At 34.3% G+C, this 18249-nt stretch overlaps 1 pseudogene; it reads left to right on the top strand.

The window, feature by feature from the left end:
* The window catches only part of LOC131939140 (26S proteasome non-ATPase regulatory subunit 13-like), a 39936-nt pseudogene extending 35342 nt beyond the window's left edge, over positions 1-4594 (top strand).
* The last annotated feature ends 13655 nt before the right edge of the window (positions 4595-18249 follow it).

The raw sequence follows: 18249 nt of genomic DNA, 5'->3' as shown, positions 1-18249 counted from the left end.
ATTGCTAGTGTGTCTGTGTAGAATTGGACTAAGTCTGTCCCTCCGTAATGTGGTGTGGTGTCTGTTTATTTGAATATAGTGTTATTTCTCTCTCCTATTCTGTTGAATGAGAAAATCCGATCTTGAATCATATGAGTCGGGTGTTTGTGTTGACCGTCGCCGAACCCCCTTAGACTGACTCACCGAATCCTGGGGTTCGATCGTACCTAGTTTAAGAACCATTACGCTATAATACTTGCTATAAACATCACAAAGTAAGCGGGTCTTGATTTGGTTTGATCTGAGATCTGTGCGGCTCTTAGAATAAAGTGAACACGATGTATATTGTGCTATTTTAAAAGCGGAAACATTTCGATGTGTTGTACCATACAGAGCGATATGCTGTTATTGAAGTATTAATGTTCTACTAAACGTAAATAACGAATACATATTTGGAGACCAATGTATATCATCGTGGCATAACACGGATTAAGTGTAATCTACACACAGAGCTTCAAAGATGTGCACATGCCATGGTAGAATGTTTGCAAGTAAAACTAGAGACCTAGAGATTGTGTACGTCTCTTATTAAACAAGATTTCTGTTCATGATGTTACATCAGTGTAATCTCATCAGGACTGTGTTGACACCAGATGGTATATGAGTGGTAGATATGGGGTGATGAGTGGATGGGTGATAGGTGTATGGGTGATAGATATTTGAGTGGTAGGTGCGGGGTGATGGGTGGATGGGTGATAGATACATGAGTGGTAGGTGTGGGGTGATGGGTGGATGGGCGATAGATACATGAGTGGCCAATGCCGGCTGCATACGATAAAGGTCCTAACAAAGATACACTTTATAAAACTAACACTGCTATTTTAAACTCTTGTATTAGTTATATGCTAATCCCGCTGTAGACAGAAAACAATTAAGACATATGTAAGACACATGTTAAATACATTCAAGACACATTTAAGACACAATGAAGAAGCATTTTTACATTTCGATTGCAGATATATTAAACACATACATGATTTAAACGTATGTGTTTAAAAAAAAACAGTTGTATTAATGTAGTATTTTATCAACTTTCTAAGAGATTATGTCAGGAAAATGGCAAGCTGCTATAACTTTCCGCGACTCTAGCCAGGTACTTGCAGGATTTCAATTCAATTATGAAATAACAGTTGACATGACGTGGATTACTAACGTGATACATCTGATACAGTGTTACATTCGGTGAAAATATCCCAATATTAAGTAAATATGCAATTAGTATTGCAATAAATAAAAAAAGTCCTAATGTCTAGTAATTTCAAAACATTTTAAGGGCGATAACTTAAAAATTAACCTCATGATATTTTAATAACATTCATTTTTTTTTCTTTTATAACAAAAAGGGCAAATATTTTCACACAATATAGATAATCAAGATAATATATTGATGCTAGCAAACATCAATTATCTTTTTCTTATATATGTCTTAAAAAATTGTGAATAAATTAATTACTAAAACCGTGGTAAAGCGTTATACATCTATCAAAGACAACCGATCAGGTCGGTTGAAGTGGCGTTTATACCCTTATTTTCGTGTTGCCTTAAAGATAGTCTTCTTTAAAAAAAAAAAATAAATAAATAAATAAATAAATAAAAAAAAAAATAAAAAAAATATATTGTCAGATGTAATTTTTAGATTCTTTTTGTGGGGGGAACATTTTAGTTTGATTGGAAATACATTGTTGGACTTACACATTTTTTAAACTGTACTAAATGATAGTCAGTTATGCAAGTACCAGTAAAGTTTGAATACAGTCATCAATCAGACAACCACAAATACACTCTATTCCCTTCTTTGTATATTTCTAAAGATACGATTTTTGTTTTAAAAATATTGACTTTCTAAATTATGATAAAATAAGATAACTCCAACGTATAGTGAAATATTGAGTTCAATACTTGTTAAGTAGGCCTACTTAATTTCATATACAATTTTTTTGTGTTCTTACATTTTGTAATTGCTCGAAAGTATTTTTTTTTTGGATCGCTTACGATGGAAAAATTAATCATTACAACATGTTACTGAGAGAAAATTTAGACGGATCATTGATTTGAACAATGATATGATTCAAAAATTTAGTGGTAAAATCTATAGTTATTCCTCAAACGATAGAGATTTACAGTATCACTGAAAGTAAATACGTCATACATTTATTTATGTATACTCGTAATGTCTAGGCCTCGTACAAACTATAAGTAACCATAACATAATCGTTTTGCTAACTCTATCATATATTTAGGAGTAAAAAGAGAAATTTAAAAAGTAAAACTGTTGTGTCAAAAAAATATAAAGTGTGCATTCTATTATGTATATAAATATCTTCCTAACAATAATAAAACGCACTATATAGTAACAAACCAAACGATATAATCACATTTTCTATTTAAGCGCTACAACATTTTATGCATCATTAAAATTTAAACATATTAATTTATTTCTAATCAGATTTTCTTCCCGAACGAAATGAAATTTATATAATTTATATAGAAAATATATACTTTTAACAGTGTCCGCCCCCCCCCCCCCCCCCCTGAGAAAAAAGTCTGGAAGAAACACTGTTTCTAATGAACATATTTCAAATCAAATTCAAACTCAGTATAAAATATAACATTGGGCCACTACTACATACATGTTCGCAACTTATGTGGGTTGGCATAGAAATACATGTTGCGACTGTTAACAAGTGTATGTCCTTTAATTAAATACATCATACAAAAAGGACTTCCATAATGTTATTGAGTTTGTAAATATTTTGTTATGGACAGGGGTGTCAGTGGGGACAAGCTCCCACTGTCTATACAATCATATTTTGTTTTCGTGTTATAAGCTTTATATTATTTCCAGAAACAGAGATTTTATTTAGAGACAATGTTCCTGTTTTACTGGTCTAATTAAAACAATTTTAATTACTGATTGGTTAATTAATATTGAACTTTATAATTATAAATACAACATATGTTTTACATATATATTTCAATTTCACGTTTCATATGACTTGTTTAGTATTAGGATGGCTAGATGACATAATCTGGCATATGTCAGGTCACTTAATAAATTGTTATTTTAAGCAGTTGACATGGAACATGACTATACGTTTATTTTATGCCAACTGGGTTTTATATATGTAGAGAGCCGAGCCCAGGACAGAGGAAATCTCTTGCCAGGAGGGGCGACAGGAAAACCTAACCTAACCTAATAAAAATGAATGTTTCCAATATACTACCATCTTATTCCATAACATTTTAAAGGCGATAACTTAAAAGTTATTTCAACTGCACCTGATGCCAAGGAATTTTATTTTTATATACTGCAAAAGGCCGATATTTGCAAACTATTAAATTATCAAGAAAATATATTGATACACGGAAACAGGTTTAGCTTTATTCATATAAGTGTCTTAAAATAAGTGGTGGCTATTAATTACAAAAAACAGAGGCCAAGAGTTATACATTTATCAAAGACAACAGATTAGGTCAGTTCAATGTACGATGAGAGTTGCGTCTTAGTATGATAAACGTCAAATTTTGCTACAGAAATAAAGAAATATATGTGGTCGATATAAACAAAAGATTTTTAGAAAACAAATATCAATCATACCTCACGTAGCTGGTTATCTAGCAGAACGACAAAGAAAAGTACGGGTGATGTTTCCACTGAAGAGTTATACTCGAGAGTTATACAACAAAAATTATGACATCAATTAATTCTAAGGCTTCTGCAGAAAATGAAAGAGAAAGTTAAAGCCAGTGAAGAAGTCAAATGTTTTGTGTATGACTACAATGGGTAAAATCTATCTCCGGAATAAAGAATTCCCTCCAGTGAAGGCCCTAATGGAAGAGTGAGAGAAGACTTTAAATGATATAAATGGAGTGACCCAAGTACATGGACGCTTCAATGAACTAACGAGCAACTACCATAAACTAATGGGCAACCATGCTCAGTACTATCAAGTGGCCCTTAGATTGTTAGGCTGCATACATCTGATAGACATGCCACAAGCTGAGCAGGTAGAGAGAGCTTTTAATATTGGTTTAGAAGCTGTAATAGACGAGGATGTATCCAATTTTGGTGAGTTCCTTGACCATGATATCTTGACATCCTTGAAGGGCACAGATAAAGAATGGCTGGTTAATCTACTGTATTCCTTTAACAGCGGAGATATTGACAAGTTCATAGAACTGAAGGATAAATGGTCTACTCAGCCGGATCTGAAAGTCAATGAACTTGTAACTAGGAAACTAGATCAATCTGTTATGTTTGATGGAGATGACATTCCAAAGGCCAGCAACAGATACACAACGGACATTTGATAGTATCGCCCAGACTGTCAAAATTAACACAAATCTGGTTAAACTGTTAGTCATGAAAGCTGTGAGGCTTGGGTTAGTGAGAGAATCTAGTGATGAAATAGAACAGAAATGTCACGTGACATGGGTACAGCCTAAAGATCGCAAACAGATTTCCGGCATACAGACTCGCCTTGAGTTGTTTGTAAAAGATATTGGCTTGATGGAACACCTGGTACACACAACTACTTATGATATTCTCAAATAATTATTGAGGCAGTATTGCATTTTTTCTTCTTTTTTTAACTCTTTGTTTAGTTTTAGATCGATTTTTTTTTCATTAACCATAAACAACTGCAAGTATATAAGTATAAATAAAGCTAGGTTGCTTTATTATATGTAAAGAAATAATAGTTATGATTTTAAGTTTATATACCTTGTTGGGGAAATATATAATTTGGTCACTTATCATTTGTTTAAATGCCCGTGAAATACATTATAATTGAATTGATTTTTAAAAAAAGTTCATTTTAACAAAAGAACAATTAACATAAGGGACAGTCGTAATGGTCAATACAATTGTGTTCACCAATGTGACTTGTTGGGATTAAAATGCATAACATGTTGTCTTTAATCGATACATGGCTTGTTGTCTACACTCGACACAAAACAGGTTTTCTACATTACACACAAGGTGAAACAGGTTGATGTTAAGGGATATGTTTCATTGTACTTTGTCAAATGCAATTTATTTTATTGTGTGTGTGTGGGGGGGGGGGGTGGACACATATAAGTGTGATGCGAAATACATTTTTTTCGGACGGATACATAGCAGTTGTGTTTTACTTCAAAACTGTATTAAATGAAACGGACAATTATCAAGCACCAGTGAAGTTTGAAGACATTCATTAAATTTAAATGAATTAAAACTTAGTGACATGATTGAATCTACACCAGACACAATGACAGACAAACAAACAACCAAGCATGCACCGTATTCCCATCTTTACTTAAATCTATAGATAAGCCATTAGTTAAAAAAATATTGACTTTCTGAATTATAATACATGAAAGATAGCTCCAACGTTTAGTGAAATATTGAGTGCAATATTTGTAGTGTACACAATTTCATATATATTGTTTTGTTTTTTCTTACATTTTGTAATTTATCTAAAGTAGAAAATTAACCACATGTACATGAAAATAAAAACATTTAAAAACAGTTTTTTTAACTTCAAACTTTGACTTTCAGTTAAATAAAACGTAAATGAAAACACATAATTAAGTTGCGTCTCTTCATTTATTTGACTGAACTGAATCGATGCACCGAAATGGTTCATTATATTGTTTAAACCACAGTTGTTGGTTAATTCACGTTTTTAATCGACACGTTTTGATCTTTGAGTTTATGACTGTCATATTCTGATAATAAAGTAAATTGTATTAAATCATAAGCCATCATGTAGAGAATAGTGGCACTGACAGCAATATCATCCAACACTCACTAAAACATTTTCTCCACATTATAAAGTTAGGTGTACACTACCTCAGCCATACATTCCCCCGTGTAGCTACCCATGTCTAGGGAAGTTAAAAAAAAGTGTAACGGGTAGCTCATCATCTGGTGAAACATACCTCACAATCACAGTCAGCTGACCAATTTTAGGCCGTCAATTATTGAGTCATGTTTGGGCCCCAAAGAAAGTTGGAAACTAACCTAATGCCTGTTTAGCTGATACTGATACATAAAGCCTACAGTGTAGGCCTATATAGTGTTGTATTTAAACTAAACGATTAAATAATTTTCAATTAAAATTGTCAATCAGTTTAGAATTGCCGTAGTTATGTACTTTTGTGTATCAATTTTTAAAACAAAACATGAGTTGCCTTTGCTTGAATTTCAACTATTGAAGGGAGACAACACTAACAAACGTGCATACTTATCGATATCAAGTTCATGGACAAAAATCTACGTTTAACGTAATAGGAACAAAACGCAGTAAATGTAAGAAAAGTGTTTTTGAATTTTAAAAAGTTTCGATATTATTAAGCAAACTGCTTTCTTTTTAAAAAAATTATGATTGTCTATAGTTATATAATGTGAAACAGTAGCGTACCTGCAGATAATTTTCTTCAAGATCCGAAACATACCTTTTAAAACCGTTCCATAGTACATTCTTTGTTATACTAATTTATTTATTGCAGAAAATATTTCCCATACTAAATCTTGTCTAGCCGTGCTCTGGTACCCAGGAATCAATGTGTAGTCTGTAATGATTGCGATCAGTTTCTGTGCGAAGAATATACCAAGCAAGTACGCTCTAAATGCCAGCAATAACATTTTCTGACAGGGGTTGAAATAACTTAAAGCTCACTCATGAAATTGTGCAATATTTATTTGGACCAGGTAACATATTGTCCTATCGTATTCTGTTAAGGTAAACCACATAAAATTATAAAGAAGTGTTATTCTGGTCTTTCACCCTGGACCACACTGACCCCATGGTACCAAACACGTATGTGCCCGCCTCTCACTATTCGGCAGAGATAGAATTTTTTTCATAAACATTTTAAAATATGATTCATTTGTTACAGTTTTGATTTTTTTCACTGCCAAGATTCATTACATATGTTCGATACTTGTCCCAACTTGTCTAGCGGCGGCCAGACTGCACTATTTACGCTAGCCTGGAAAGGCTAGTGCCATTTGCACATCACACCTTGTACACGCAGAAAACCCGAAGTGAACGAATATAACGAACGCCACGAAATGATCCGATAAACGCCGAAGGCGCCAAATCACAAGGCACATAACTCTGATTGCTTCGGCTATCATCGGCTCACTTCTGGTTTTCCGTGTGTACATGGAGTGATGTGCAAAAATCATTCCCCGCCTGGAACCGCGTTGTTGTCATTGTGATTGCTGCCCTGTTCGGGTCGCGACAGTTAGATAAGAGATAGGTTCGTCAGACGTCACACGAATTAGGAGTTTTCTATAAAAAATACTGAACCGGCTAAAAGCTTATAATTTTAACACTGACTGGGAGGAATCATATTGTTTCGTTAATTTGAAAAATAAATGCGTTTGTTTGTTGTGTGGTAGTAACATTGCAGTGAACGACACTTTCAGACAAATTATGGCCTTTTTAATGTGAATTATCCTCTTAAATCTGAAGTAAGAAAGAAAAAAATGTGTAATCTAAAATCAAGACTGTTTTCACTAGACATGTGGGCAATTCTAAAAATGCTACTACTGCTTCTTTCAAAATATCTCACATGCTTGCAAAAAAAAAAAAAAAAAGAAACATTTCATTGATGGTGAGTTGTTTAAGGAACTATTTTTGACTGGTGCCGATTAATTAAATGTTTTCTTTGTATGTATGTTTTGTTTACTTTCTTTACGTTTTCTAAATACATATCTCTGTGTGTATGCAATTCGAAAAAAATGCCAAAGGATTTTATTATTTTGAAACATTTTTGTTTATTATTTATTAATACATTATGACTATAAGAAAATAAGAATAGGAATAAAAATTACGAGCCGACCCGCTGCGTATCAAACGCCGCTATTTAGTTGTTTTTTTTTCTACTTTTCAGTAATTTATAATTTGTGAATTCGACAGTACCAATGCTGCCATTGAGAATATTTGCTTAAAAACACTAACCCCCCCCCCCCCCCCCCACGTGAAAGCAGCCTCCTCTTAGTTACCTCCTCTAAGTTTAAAATCGTTTCAAACTAAATTATCTGCCCCTAATAGCCGTCACCAAACCCGTCCTTATGATTGTAAAATGTAAACAACGTGACCACAGCTCACTAGACAATGTGGGGGTGGGGTGGGGGTGGTAGTGATTGTGACAGAGAGAAAGAGAGGGGACTGCAAGGAGGCGCTTGCAGCTTGTTTTCTAACGGCTCCCAGAAGAGAATTATATATATAGATGGGAAAATGACTAGTTATGGAAAGAGTTTGTCGAATTAAAATAGGTGGTGCCCTCCACCCTACCGATATTTCAGAATGTGCTCTAGAGTAAAAAAAAAAGTTTGGAACCCCTGATCTAGGTGGTCAACTTGATGTCTAGACATTGGCACTATCCAGATGGTCAACTTGATTTCCAAACTTTGGCACTATTCAGATGGTCAACTTGATTTCCAAACATTGACACTATCCAGATGGTCAACTTGATTTCCAAACATTGGCACTATCCAGATGGTCAACTTGATGTCCAAACATTGGCACTATCCAGATGGTCAACTTGATGTCCAAACATTGGCACTATCCAGATGGTCAACTTGATTTCCAAACATTGACACTATCCAGATGGTCAACTTGATTTCCAGACATTGTCACTATCTAGGTGGTCAACTTGATTTCCAAACATTGGCACTATCTAGGTGGTCAACTTGATTTCCAGACTGTGGGGAAATAAATGTTGGTCCTGCTAAAACGTCATACTAGTTTCGATTCATTAGACCAGCTCTTTGTATCTAGAGTAATAACAGTGGCATGTGAAAGGTGTGGATCGTTAGAGAGTTTGTTAACGACAAACCCCATCTGTTGTCACAGTTCTCTCAATAGTGCAGGAATGTTAAGAGCAATGATGTGACTGTTAGTTAGCATTGGCTGCGTCTTTTTAAATCGTGTTCATGTGTCTCTGTCATTTTGACATGTTAGATTAAACAGTAATCATCGAATATATTATACATACACACGTGCTTTTTTTTTATTTACTGGACAGTCAGGCATTTTACTTCAACGGTCAAGATTGTTGGCAAGTTAATCACTAAGACAGAGTTAACATTAAATAGTTATACATTACTTATATTACGTGTATTTTATTGTTTAACGAAGTCTTTAGTAGGACAACTAAGTGTACTATTTATTTCTCTACTGTATTTTAAATAATCTCAACATATTTTCACATAAGTATTGCATTTTCTCAACACGATTACAAGCTGTATATATCGTGTTACAATTTGGTGCTATATAAGCGACGTAATAACTTTTATCATAATGAAAATAAATAATTATAAATGTAACGAGACTATTTGCCTGTAGTGCCAAATGTTAACGAGTTCTGCTCGACAACGCCAAATGTTACCGAGTCTAACCACTCATTCTACACAACATCGACCACAGTATAGATACTCGAAGATGCAGGTTCGCTATTGATCCTTTTATTACATGAATCAAAGAAATGCTTCACAATAATATAATGAATCAAAAGGAATGCTTCACAATAATAGTCTGAATCAACTGACCCCCAACAGTCCTCACTAGTCTTCACATAACTGAATGCACATGTCTATCGTCCTTCTTAACACAATACGGCTAACCCGTTCAATAACCAACTTGATACTGCCACACTGACTGACTGATCGAGAGAGAGAGCGAGAGACATCGAGCTCAGCCGTCGCCTTCCTATATATCCCCTTCGTATTCGTAATCGTATTCGGTTCTATCATAATCGTAATCGTAATCGATTCTAATCGTTGCATCAGAATGTTAATTACGCCGCTTCTGTCGTACAGTCCGATTTAATAAGCCATCTGCATCCTGTCACATCAAAGTTGACAAACCGTATTGCGTTCTTATCGTATCGCTTCCCAAGATACTACGCCTTGGCTTTCTGATCGTTATCAGCCAACACCTGCGTTATTGCATCAGTCGTGTCAAAGTTGACAGCGCTGTACTGCGTTCTTATGTCTCTGGTAACTTCCCCTAGTTACATAAACATTGTGCATAATTTTATAATTTTTTTTTTCTAACATACACCGACAATTCTTTAGTAACGTCTTAATCGGTAGCCTATGTCATTCTGTTCCTAGACTGGATCTATAATGTGTCCAGTGTTGTTCCATTTGGTCTCCAGCATTAGTCCATCATGTATGTTACACAAACAATAATCTATCATCTGCCATACCATCTAGTATCCACCATCCAACATGTGTCCAGCAAAGGTTTAACTAGCGTCTAGCAGTGATCCAACATGTGTCCAGCAAAGGTTTAACTAGCGTCTAGCAGTGATCCAAAATTTGTCCAGCAAAGGTTTAACTAGCGTCTAGCATTGATCCAACATGTCACCAAGAAAACGACACAAGTCTTAATTGTGTAAGAACCTTGAAGCTGTACAATGTGGTAAATACAAGTGAACTTAGGTAAACAATAACATTTGTGTTGACCACACTGGTCAGCTGACTTACACACACACACGGCAGGTATGTAGTACATCAGTGTCTGGTTCTAGAGATGGAGACAAACATGCACAATGTTACAACAAAATACACAAAGGTAATAACCTATAAGTGTTCATATTGTGAGACCCCAGACGCTGTCATTACAACAAAGAAACAGCTAAAAGCACATCTTAAACTCTGGCACCCAGGTAACGATCCAGCACACAAGAAGTAACAAAGACAAAGAGGACTAGTACAACCAAAAATACAACTACAACGTTTTGAATGTCAGCCTATCAGCGCCGTACGATATTAAGTTATCATAACCTTATTGTATAAATACAAACATGTTTTAGCTATTTTAAAATACAACATTTTCACAATAGTGTTGGAAGCTACAATGACTGATATTTATGTACGAAACAACAGAGACAAAAAATACTAACCGAAAAACATCGTGAATGCAATCAAATATGTACTTATAAAACGGTATAAAATGTATGTAGTAATGTTCTTTAACCTAATTAATTATACAATACATCTTTAAATAATAAAAAAAAAACACAATTACGCCATTTTTGCAAAACCATGAAGCCTACTGAATGTTTTATAATATCGTATAATTCGAATTCTAAATACATAATTGTTATATTATTTTGTAAAATCTGTAATTTAGTAATTTCTTACTAATGTACTTTTTAGTTTTATGTGTGTGTATCTATCATACTTTAACAACACAGTCAGCTATGTGTTGTTGATTTACCTTGTAATTGCATTATTATACTTGAAAAAAGTTCATCAAATGTGTTTGCCTTAGGAGTAATTTCAATTTCATCATCAGCTTATGAGGACTGATACATATTTGCAATAGTAATACTTCTCTCACATGTGCTTTCCATCTAAGAAGAGTTATTTATACACAATACAAAAAAGTCTCATTTTAAAAATACAATTTTATTTTTAAACCTAAAAATGCAAATATGTAATTAAATTTAGATATATTTTTTTTAAATTTCAAAACATGTATTTGCCATTTAAAACAAATACATCAACATGTTTACATAAATTCAAAACATCAAATGAAAACGAAGGATTTTACAAAAGTACATGATGAATATTTTACAGGCTGTCATATGTCGTATAAGTGGTAATCCGAATTTAAAGGGATTTACCGAAAAGGGGTAAGGTAAAATAAAGGTGTTGGTATCACATAGAGGGGGGGGGGGGAGGACTCGTTGGAAAAAAAAGTTTTTTTTTTATTGTTTATTTTTCTTCGCCTCAGACATGAATTTTACAGCGTCAGTTGTGTTTGTTCGCTTAGTTTTACAGTTTTCATCACCTTTTTTTTTCTTTTTTTAATTCTTTTTTTTTCTTTTTTTTATATGTAACTAGTAGAGTTACCAGAGACATAAGAACGTATTACAGTCTGTCAACTTTGACATGACCAAGGCCAAACTGGGCTGACGCAACAGTGCAGGTGGTCTAATAATCAGACTGTACGACAGAGCTGCGCAATTAATATTCTGATGCAACGATTAGAATCGATTAGGAATACGATTACGAATACGATTACGAATACGATTACGAATACGAGGAGATAAAATAGGAAGGCGACAGTTGAGAACCCGGCAGAACCCAGTTGGTTACTGAACGGTGTAGACGTGTGTGATTCGTGAGAATAGGAACGATGGACACGTGCATTCTGTTATGTTAGGACTAGTGAGGACAGTGGGGGTCAGTTGGTTCATTGTATTCTTATGGAACATTGGTACATTGTTATGTGGAGCATTTCTATTGATTCATGTAATAAAGAGATCAATGTAAACCTGCATTTCCGAGTATCTATATTGTGGTCGATGTTGTGTGCTGGTCAAAGGTAGCACGAGTAAATACACTCGGTAACATTTGGCTCTGTCAGCAGTGAAATCGGTAACATTTGGCACTACAAGCAAATAGACTCGGTAACATATAGATAAAAAGTGTAATTTTTACCGATCTAAAGCATTCAGCAAACAATGATTTAAACAACGATTTATCATAAATAAAATTACTCATAAAATATTATTAATGTTACATGTTTTAAAACACGGAGCATTATTATATTTATTTAGAAGTGCTGCAATAAATATGTGCACTTTTTTTCTATACATTTGTAATGTTACTACAGTAACTCCACCTGCTAAAAGCAAAATACACATTTAACATAATAAATATGACTATAAACGAATTAAAAAGGTTATTCATAATCGCATTTTTAGTCTGACATATTTTTGAGGGTAGTGTATTCGTGTGGTGCGTGTCTAATGATGTAGTGTGGCTGCATAGGAACCAGGGGGAGTTACCTAAATGTACTTTAGTGTTGTGTATTTTATTGTTTGTCTCCCTTTAAACGTCTTGGTCGCATCGTGTAACTCACATGTCTGGTATAATTATTTTGTTGGCGCTTTTTTGACTGAGTTGTTTTTATCAGCGGCCGTTTGACAATGCTCATTGTAATGTGTCACTTAGGTCGACAGCGCCACTTTTTCTTCCACTTTGTGCTGATGCGCTAAATTCACACATTCTGTACACGCTGAACATTCCACAGCTCTACCATATGTTGTGGTGCGAGAATGTTTACACACACTGTTTGTAAATGTGTATATTTTCCTTTCAAACCTGACGGTCTATGGGGCAAGGGAAGTAGAGTTTACTTGTTTCTGTGACATCGGCATATGAAGAGAAATGCGTATGGGCATTTACTTTTTTATGTGAGGCCTGACAGTTTGTTCATTGTGAGATATTCAACTGCTTCTAACACTTAATATATAGAATTAGACGTAATAATTGTGTGTTCGCTAAATAATGCTATCGAGTTATATCTGTATGGAATTAGTTTGGGTAAATCCTTTGTGAGAAAAAAATGTACAGACACATGTATCTATAATAATATATAAAGCTCAATTCTGTAACGCATATGTTTGTCGTTGGCATTTCTACGGATTTAAGTGTTAGATCAATTATCGTGCGCGTTTGTCTAAATTTATGAGTTAAAAAATTACTATTAAAAGTGTTGGGAAATAATTTTCATTTTTCAAATTATAGTAATAATTGTCGGCATGTTCATTAAACACAAGTTTTAAAAAAATATCATCTTTTACAAAAATTCTAATTATGTTTTTATTTAGTCCTATAGCACTTACTTCCCTTTGATAAATTAGGCAAAACACAATTACTTCCCTTTATGAAACCAGTGCATTAGTTGAAAAGCATTTACTTTTTAATTACTTTGTTTTGGTGTTGGGAAAAAAATAATTACATAATTAGCGGGGATTGATCAAGTGCAAATGTTTTAGGTATTTTACGGATAAGCTTGGAGTATTATAATTGTTCATTAAATTGAAACAGGCGCGTTCGTTTAAGTGAGTGCAAAAACTATGAATAAGTTGGGGTACTATAGTCGTTTATTAAGCTAAAACAGGCGATTCTGCCCCGGGCGTTTATGTTCGCGTTAGTGTTTTCTTTGTGTTTAGGTGGGTTTGCGTTAGTGGTTGCGTTTTGATTTGGTTCGTTTTTGTTCTTTCTTTTTTCGTTTTTGTTTGTGTTTTTTTTTGTTTGGGTTTGTATTTGTGTTTTTGGTTGGTTTTGCGTTTGGATTTGGTTTGTTTTCGTTTGCTTTTTCGTTGTTTTTTTTTTTGGTATTGGTGTTTGTGGTTGGGTTTGTTGTTAGGTTTTTGTTTTCGTTTGTTTTTTCTTTGTGTTTGTATTGGTGTTTGTGGTTGTGGTTGGGTTTGTTGTTAGGTTTTTGTTTTCGTTTGTATTTCTAATTGTGTTAGCGTTATGTTTGCGTTTTGTTGTTTTTGGTTGGTTGTGGTTTGGGTAGGCAATGCCGGGTTTATGATGATTACTAAACACACAGGTAATGGTCTTTAACGGAAAGGTTTTTCACAGAAGCCAGAGCAGGGCCTGGCCGGGACGGCTAGTCTAATAATATATAAAGCTCAATTCTGTAACGCATATGTTTGTCGTTGGCATTTCTACGGATTTAAGTGTTAGATCAATTATCGTGCGCGTTTGTCTAAATTTATGAGTTAAAAAATTACTATTAAAAGTGTTGGGAAATCATTTTCATTTTTCAAATTATAGTAATAATTGTCGGCATGTTCATTAAACACAAGTTTTAAAAAAATATCATCTTTTACAAAAATTCTAATTATGTTTTTATTTAGTCCTATAGCGCTTACTTCCCTTTGATAAATTAGGCAAAACACAATTACTTCCCTTTATGAAACCATTGCATTAGTTGAAAAGCATTTACTTTTTAATTACTTTGTTTTGGTGTTGGGAAAAAAATAATTACATAATTAGCGGGGATTGATCAAGTGCAAATGTTTTAGGTATTTTACGGATAAGCTTGGAGTATTATAATTGTTCATTAAATTGAAACAGGCGCGTTCGTTTAAGTGAGTGCAAAAACTATGAATAAGTTGGGGTACTATAGTCGTTTATTAAGCTAAAACAGGCGATTCTGCCCCGGGCGTTTATGTTCGCGTTAGTGTTTTCTTTGTGTTTAGGTGGGTTTGCGTTAGTGGTTGCGTTTTGATTTGGTTCGTTTTTGTTCTTTCTTTTTTCGTTTTTTTTTTTTTTTTTTTTGGGTTTGTATTTGTGTTTTTGGTTGGTTTTGCGTTTGGATTTGGTTTGTTTTCGTTTGCTTTTTCGTTGTTTTTTTTGGTATTGGTGTTTGTGGTTGGGTTTGTTGTTAGGTTTTTGTTTTCGTTTGTTTTTTCTTTGTGTTTGTATTGGTGTTTGTGGTTGTGGTTGGGTTTGTTGTTAGGTTTTTGTTTTCGTTTGTATTTCTAATTGTGTTAGCGTTATGTTTGCGTTTTGTTGTTTTGGTTGGTTGTGGTTTGGGTGGGCAATGCCGGGTTTATGATGATTACTAAACACACAGGTAATGGTCTTTAACGGAAAGGTTTTTCACAGAAGCCAGAGCAGGGCCTGGCCGGGACGGCTAGTCCAATTATAAGTGTGGATATAACCAAACAAATTTTACGTCTTAGAAAAACGTATACAAAAAAGTAAAAGTTTTCTTAATATGTAAACACATACTTTTTAACACAATATTTAACTTACTATTTAATCTATTCAACGTTTACTACCAAACAATTATATTAATTTTTATTTATCATTATAAGTATTATTTGTGTTGTATTTTAGTTTTTAGATCTAATAAAGTACACATAATTGCTATATTATATTGTTTCTCTCCCTTATACAAATTAATATGTAGGTTTGTACTGTAATTACATACACACTATTTCGATATCTAAACTGATGGAAGCAATGAATTGATAGTATACGTATTGGCTTATTTGATATCAAGTTAAGGATGTATGTTGTGACGTAAACATAATATGACACAATTATGTAAAACTAAGGAGTGAGGTAGAATAATGTAGAACAAACGCTTTAAAAAAAAAAATCAGTCTCACTAGGTAGGAGGATGTACCAATCACGTAGCCGACCAATCAAAAGAGAGATGAGCAGTCACGGTCAGTTGGTCAGAGATAGCGTCAGTTGGCAGTCAAGCGTGTAGAAAGTCAGTCGAGTGTTAGAAGCAGTTGAGCAGAGATAAGTCAGTTAAGTTACAGTTGTGGTGTTTTAGTTGATAGAAGTGTGAATATATTGTCAAGAAATAATGGAATATATTTTAGGAATTAGTAGTATATTATACTAGATATATGTAGACATAATATAATATCTTATACATATTTCTTCAACTGAAATCAACAATGTAACAACGCGAATCGACTTCCGCACATTTTTAATTTGTGGATTTTTCAAGTCATCAGCGTTGACTGTCACACTTACCCATTCTCAACTTGACTTCTGACTCTAAATTTACCGTAATAGTCCAACGAGTTACAGGACAAATGTTCCCAGGACAAATGATATCAACAACACATTTTAATGATATCACGGACACAAGATATTAGGACAACATATAACAGGACAAATGATCTCAAGGGCACATTTTTAATGATATCACGGACACAAGATATTAGGACAACATATAACAGGGCAAATGATATCACGGACAAATGAACTTAGACAAACTATTCCACATCAAAATAATGTAGTATTTAGGATGGTTTTTGTCAATTTTAACAATTAATAAAATGACTCTGATTTTTTTTTTTACTTTTTGTTATACATATTAATTGTGAAATAGGTTTTGTTGCATTACGTTAAACCTATTAAAATTGAAATTAGAAATATAATATTCTTAATTCAAACTACAGTGTAGATGGGCTTGCCGAACATGAGACAATCCTACCACATCAAGTGGACAAAACTAGATCAAAGGGTCAGCTTATCTATTGATGAAAGATCTGTGGAGACACACCTATGTAGCAAGGTGGACGTTCGTTTTATGGGAGAAGACATGCCCTAAAGGAGAAGATGTTTGCTCCTCGTGAACAATACAGCTATCATTTCAAGTCAATAGAGATATTTCGGTCACACTCTCGTGATCATGTGACACATACTAATTTAAACGACAGGAGTCCTTTGTGGAGCAAAATTAATCATAGTGTACATGTAAACAAAGCAGTATCACCAGAGGCGTAGAGACCCTTCCCGGCGCCCGGGGACATACTTTCAATTTGGCGCCCCCCTCGGGAGCAAATTTTCGATTTGCACCCCCCCTCGAACTTTTCATTTGCACCCCCCCCCTCAAACTTTCGATTTGCACCCCCCCCCCCTCGAACTTTTCATTTGCACCCCCCCCCCCTCAAACTTTCAATTTGGCGCCCCCCCTAAGGTCGGCGCCCGGGGACATATGTCCCCCCCGCCCCCCCCCCCCTCGCTACGCCTCTGAGTATCACAGTCCTTGTGGAGCAAAATGAATCATAGTGTACATGTAAAAAAAAGTAGTATCACAGTCCTTGTGGAGTAAAATTAATCATAGCGTGCATGTAAACAAAGCAGTATCACTGGTGATTACCCAGCCTTTCGCTACATCACAGAATGACGTCTACACTTTAAAGAAGTCAGATTTACGCTAGACAACAGCCAGCAAAGATAGGTTAACGTTACATGTGGGTTGATGATGCACTAAAAACATAATTTTTACTTTACGAGCCTGAAGAAACAATCACGTTTTCGATAATTATTTCACGTGCTTCAAAAAAATATGTGGCTAAGGCTACCATCATTTTTTAAATATTTTCATATGAATTATCAATATAGTAGGCCTACTATTAGCATACAAAAGGCTATTTAAAAATGTAGTTTAACTTTTTAAGTTAGTATCTCACAATTATAATGTGTACAAAAAAATCACATGCAATCCATCTGATCATATTTTTTTAATTGACTAAAATTATCCTAAATAATAAAATATTTTGCTGTGAGATACTGTGTCTGATATTTTTTATCCGTATAACAGGTCTGTCCTGAGATCATTTGTCCTAAGATCATTTGTCCTGAGATCATTTGTCCTGAGATCATTTGTCCTGAGATCATTTGTCCTAAGATCATTTGTCCTGAGATCATTTGTCCTAAGATCATTTGTCCTGAGATCATTTGTCCTGAGATCATTTGTCCTAAGATCATTTGTCCTGAGATCATTTGTCCTAAGATCATTTGTCCTGAGATCATTTGTCCTAAGATCATTTGTTGTGTCACCCAGTATAACCGTATGTTTTAGTAGTCCACATATTTCTAAATTGCTCAATGATTGGAACAACATTGCTTAATGTGAATTTTTG

The sequence above is a fragment of the Physella acuta genome, unplaced genomic scaffold, assembly GCF_028476545.2.
Source record: "Physella acuta isolate Inbredline_101_S28 unplaced genomic scaffold, ASM2847654v3 ptg000265l, whole genome shotgun sequence".
In the NCBI taxonomy this organism is placed as follows: Eukaryota; Metazoa; Mollusca; class Gastropoda; family Physidae; genus Physella; species Physella acuta.
The sequence above is the reverse complement of the archived record's forward strand: the minus strand, read 5'-3'. Positions and strand labels throughout refer to the sequence as shown.